This window comes from Musca autumnalis, unplaced genomic scaffold (genome assembly GCF_047663935.1).
Source record: "Musca autumnalis isolate F117 unplaced genomic scaffold, ASM4766393v1 scaffold_4, whole genome shotgun sequence".
Lineage (NCBI taxonomy): Eukaryota > Metazoa > Arthropoda > Insecta > Diptera > Muscidae > Musca > Musca autumnalis.
Window position 1 is genome coordinate 15,291,717 of NW_027411977.1, and position 6,213 is coordinate 15,297,929.

Below are 6,213 nucleotides of genomic sequence, written 5' to 3' on the forward strand. Positions count from 1 at the left end.
ATGTTGAGCCCGGCCGAAGGCCGACTATTTAAAGAAAAAATTATAATTTAAAAGAAAATTTTGATCCCGTCCCCGAGATTTGGGCCTGTCCATAGGAGAAAGCCTTAAATCCCCGGCCGAAGGCCGTCTATTTAGAGAAAAAAATACAATTTAAAAGAAAATTTTGTTCAGTTTAGAACATAAAATTTTTCCATAGACACCTATAATGTAAAGAAATGAGCCCTACAGAACCGAATAAAGATTCTAAGGGCCATATCTCTGGATCCAGAGAAGGTATTACAACATATAGGACCATTTTGGAAAGGTTAAAGTGCTAGAATCTGGCTTACTTTAAATGGGGCCCCATAATGGACCCATTTTCGACTTTTTGAGTGTTTTATGTAAAAATCCGGGTCCGAAAATCAGTTTTTGGGTTATATCACCCGACCACTTGTTAGATAGGTATTTCCATAAGCTTTCCAATGATACCCATTTTGTAGCAATCGGTTCAGTAGAGCCGGGTCTAACCCAAGTTTTGTACCCGGACTTTCGGGTCCAAAAACCGGGTAACCGGACCCGTCCCCCAAGAAAATTATGCATTTCCATGATCAGCGCAACAATTTCTACCTCTGGAAAAAATGGGAGAGTTTTTACTAAACTAGAGTTGTTCCGGAAAAAATTTTATCGTAGTAAAAAATAGTAGCTCTTGCAGGTTCTGGAACAGAGCAATAGTGTATAATATGTGCAACTTTTGATGTGCATCTTGTACCAGACAATGGATATTTCTTGAGTTTTTGTGTGAGAAGGCTCTCCCCTAAAATGTTCATGCGACTGACGCAATAGCAAATGGATGAAAAGGAAAGCTACTTACTTATTCACCTCCTTTATCTTGCAGTGAATCAGCTTGTTGTCCAATGGATTGTATTCATTCTTTGCTTTTGCCGGTTGCATCAAAGTATTGTGTTTTTCACTATTCGTTCTCGTTTTTCGTATTTTGCTAGCTTGTTTAAACTAGTCGTTGAAAATTTTTTGCAGCATGAAATTTAAATTTTGTTTTCGACATCGATTCCTTATAGTGTAACAACGGCCAAAACGTATATTCTCTTTTTTTTTGGCCATGCCACAATAAACAAGGTAGATGTCATGATGCAAGCGGGGTACACTAGAGCAGCAAACCATCGATATTCCCAACATTAGTCCCAATTTACATTTGGCGAGTTTACTTGCGGCAATTGTCATTTTGTAGGAGAGAGAGGTGAGGCATATGGTAACCCTTTGCCTCTCAGCACCCTCTCTCACCCACAAACTGACAATTGCCGCAAGTAAACTCGCCTAATGTAAATTGGGACTTAGATTTTTTCGATATAAGCTCTGTTCCAGAACTAAAAAGTTTTTACAATTTTTACCACTTTAAAGCTGGAAACACATACAACGTTTGGGTAAAGTTTTGTGTCGTTTTGGCCGTTTTTACACTGTTGGGCATGATGCCGAAAAATTCAAATTCATTTGAAATATATGCCGACAAACAGATAAACGCTGGACTTTGGTATCGTCGTCGCCCTGTTGTTGTTGTTTTTTTCTCGACGCCCAACGCAAAACTTTAATCAAACGTTGTATCTGTTTTAAGCTTTACACATTTTGCGTTCCCGTACACAAAATTTATATGGAAATCGTTTACGACTTTTACCACTTTATAAAGTACGGGAACTGTAGGCCTATTCTGTAACTTTTATCGATTGAAAAGTTGTTAAAATTTCTTTTGTTTTTGTAACAACTACAAAACAAACAAATGAAATTGTTGTAAATTAAACAATGAGTAAAGTTGTTAAAAAGTTACAGAATAGGGGGCCAGGCCAATAATGTTTTAAAATATCGATGGCTATCGATATTATCGTTAAGTTGTCATTGCCATTCCAGAACTGCAACAATCTACTAATTTTTACTATTTTCTTCGATAATGCTAAGTTTACATTTACGAAATCCACTCGATTTCAGCTGTCAAATCCATAGGTTAAACGTCAAATGAAATCCAGATGAGATTTCATTTGACGTTTAAGCTATGGAATGGACAGTTGAAATCGAGTGGATTTCGTAAATGTAAACTTAGCATAACATAAAGGGAAAATTGTTACTATTTTCTTCGATAACATAAAGGGAAAATTGTTATCGTAGTAAAAATTAGCAGATTCTGGAACAGAGCATTTATTTTACCGAAAAATGTGTACGTGTGACTACGGACTTACTTTCTTACACAAACATAACCGAAAAGCAGCGAAATTTCTGTTTATTTCAATGGATTTCAGGTTAGGGGTTTTTATTCCGATAATATCGATAGGCAAAACTATCTATCGATATTGAATTTTTAAATAATAATCGATGGCACTATCGATAATATCGATTATCGGAATAAAAACCCCTAACCTGAAATCCATTGAAATAGATAGAATTTTCGCTGCTTTTCGGTTATGTATGTGTAAAAGTAAGTCCGTTGTCACACGTACACATTTTTCGGTAAAATAAAATGTATTTGTTTACATTTTTTATAAAATAAAAGCATTTGTTTATTCCCCTTTACATTTCTGTAAACTACTTTTGCATAATTTCAAGAAAATTTTTGACATTTCCGCCGTTTTCATCTCCAAATTAATGGCGATGACAACTTAACGATTGCTATCGATATTTTAAAACATTATATCGAAAATATCTAATGTTGAGAATATCGATGGTTTGCCAGCTCTAGTACACGCCGTCAGTGCTGGCCATGGTACAAATACACAGGTAGCCGCATCGGCAATTGTTGGTAACATCATGGTACAAATACACAGGTAGCCGCATCGGCAATTGTTGGTAACATAAGGTGTCAAAATTTGACATCAATTCAATGCAGTTGACACATTATGTTACCATCAGCTGGCATGATAATGCTACCTGTATTATTGTACCATGGGTAACATAAGGTGTCAAAATTTGACATCAATTCAATGCAGTTGACACATTATGTTACCACCAGCTGGCATGATAATGCTACCTGTATTATTGTACCATGTTGCTGGCCATGGTGGAATAATAAGTGGTCTGTTCCTTTATGGGTACTTTACACGGTATGTTTTTTACATATGAGTTATCACTTTGCATATACATTCTGTATTGGAGAAGTGACAACTCATATGTAAAAAACATACCGTGTAAAGTACCCATTACTTTTAAAAATGGTAACAGTGGCAGAAAATGGTAAAAGTGGTAAACTGCTATCATATAAATTGTATGCTATTAAAAGTAAGGGAACACTTTACAGGTTAAAATGGTAAGAAATGGTAACCTCTGGCACGTAAAGGAACAGAGCAAAGGTGTTACATCGATAACAATAATCGGACTCTGACATAATAAAAATAAAAGAATAAAGACCTGGGTATATAAGCTGCCTTGCCTAAAGGCCTGCGTACATAAGCCGCTTCGCCTGCTTACCTTGCTTGTTTTTGATAAAAGAATAAAAAAGGAAAGGGCAACCCAGTTCGAAATTTGCTCGGCCTTCTTTATTCTTTTATTTTTATTATGTCAGAAATGAAGCAGAAAAGCAAGGCAACCAGGCAAGGCAGCTTATGTACCCAGGCCTTTAAGGCCTGCGTACATAAGCTGCCTTGCCTGCTTACCTTGCTTACTTCTGATAAAAGAATAAAAAAGAAAAGGGCAACCCAGTTCGAAATTTGCTCGGCCTTCTTTATTCTTTTATTTTATTATGTCAAAAATGAAGCAGGAAAGCAAGGCTATCAGGCAGAGCAGCTTATGTACGCAGGCCTTTATTGCCTTGCTTTCCTGCTTCATTTCTGACATACTAAAAATAAAAGAATAAAGGAGGCCGAGCAAATTTTGAACTGGGTTGCCCTTTTCTTTTTTATTCTTTTATCAGAAGTAAGCAAGGTAAGCAGGCAAGGCAACTTACTAAATGCCGCTAAAAATCGAAAACTTACCTACAACTAGATAATATCTACATTTGAAATTCATTTTGAAACATGTAAACAATAATATTGTATGATCGCTTTACATCCGAATATCGGATTGGCAAATAAAGAAGAAGAAGAAAGGAATAAGAAATGTCAGAATTACATTTCAATTAGGTCGAATTTGGTCTTTGGTCTTTTACCAGAAATTAATTAAGCAAGAAAGCCGAGCGGCTTATGTACCCAGGCCTTAAAAAATAAAAATCACCTCAGTTATCCTCCAGAATATTTGCTCTGTTCCAGAACCTGCAAGAAGCTACTATTTTTTACTACGATAACTTTTTTCTTTATATTATCGGTAAAAATAGTGAAAATTAGTAGATTCCTGCAGTTCTGGAACAGACCAATTGTTGCTAGATAACGGTTCCAAAAATAGGAAAAGTTTTACCCAAAACTTAAGACAGCGAAAAGAAAAATGCCATTCTCTCATCTTCTACTTGAAAAGTTTGGCTGATCTAACATCGTGATTGCTGGCATCCGATTTGCAGATACGGCGATATTTCTGCTAAAAATTATTCAATATTTGTAATTTTTCTGTTCCCGTACTTTTATAACAAATTTCAATAAATGTCAATACTAGACAAATCGTTCATTCGCAAGTGTTACTGCATATTAAAAAAATCAACAATTTTATTTAGCCACGCGAATAAAATTTCTTGTACTTCTATTCAATTTTAAAATGAATTGTCTGTTCCAGTACTGCAAGAATCTACTAATTTTTACTATTTTTTCCGATAACATAAAGGGAAAAATGCTATCGCAGTAAAAAATTGTAGTTTCTTGCAGGTTCTGGAACAAAGCAAAAGAGTTATATCAGTTTTTTGTTGGAACAATTCACCGATGCATCTACCTTTATAATTGCAGAATATCAACAACAGTTGGTCTGTTCCTGAACTACAAGAATCTACTAAATAGGTCTGTACGATAACCCAAAAGTTTGTACAAATTTGCACAAACTTTTACAAAATGCTGTTCGATAACAAACTTGTAAAGTAAAAGATAGCGAATTTGGAGACAATTGTGAGCGAATTTTGGAGAGTTTTGTTTACAAGTGGTATGTTTCTTTACTTTTGAAAATTGTAAAACCGGCAAAAGTGGTTAAAGTTGCAAACTGCTCCCATATGAATTGTATTGTGTCTGAAGTAAAGGAACGCTTTTCGATTAAAAATAGTAAAACTTGAAGATTCTTGCACGTAAAGGAACAGAGCTAAGTTTTTGCAAGGAAAATATTTCTTCTAAGAATTTGCAAGTTTGATCAGCTGATTTAAATTCGAATGTTTGTGGCGGACTTCTTGACAAAAAACATAAACAAACGTCTAGTTATTAAAATAAATAGAAGTAAAAAAGGAAAAAATATTAAATAAATTAAATAATAATAAAATATTAAATTAATGTAAGTAAAATAACTTATTTTGTAGTTAGTGGAGAGAGGTTACTGAGAACTTGCTGAGTACTTTTCACTTGCGAAGTTATAGTACAGACCTAATGTCAACCCTGCTTCTGACAGAATAGGCCATAACAAGAAAAAAATTGTAATCAGCTGCCAGCTGTGGCCTACCTTACTAGACGTTTACACCAGACAGTTTGCCTTCAAATACAACTCTGATTTACTAAGTCCCGGTCCACACTAGCGTGAATTTCATTAAAAATGTCATGAAATTAGGCGTTTTTAGGTCGAATTCCCCCCTACACCAATTTCATTATTTTACCCTACTATCGAACTCGATCTAGAAACGCCTATTTTCATGAAATTTTTTAATGAAATTCACGCTAGTGTGGACCGGGAATAATACATACATTTCGTCGATGTCATGCTTAAGTCATTTGCCTGTTTTGAGATAATCGCATTTTAATGTTTTGCCTCACAACTGTGTGGAGCTGGCTAAAGCAAAGATTTATATTTTTGTTTTGAAATATTAATAATAGTATATAGAACATATTTGCAAAAATTTAGAGGAATATGTATTGGAATATAAAAGTTATAGAGATTTTTTTTTAAAAAGATTTTTTGTCGATTTGTTCCATATCCGCACTTATGACACAAATGTGAAAAATGTTGTAAATCACATGGAACAAAGTGACAAAAAAATTTTCCATATTTGCCTCAATAAATTAAATACTTCTAAATCGAAAATTAAAATTCTGATTTTTGAAATGTGTTTTTAAACTTGTAATTTTTTAAAATATTATTTTCATAACTGAAAAAATTGAAGCTTTCCCGTCGAGGCGTGGATAT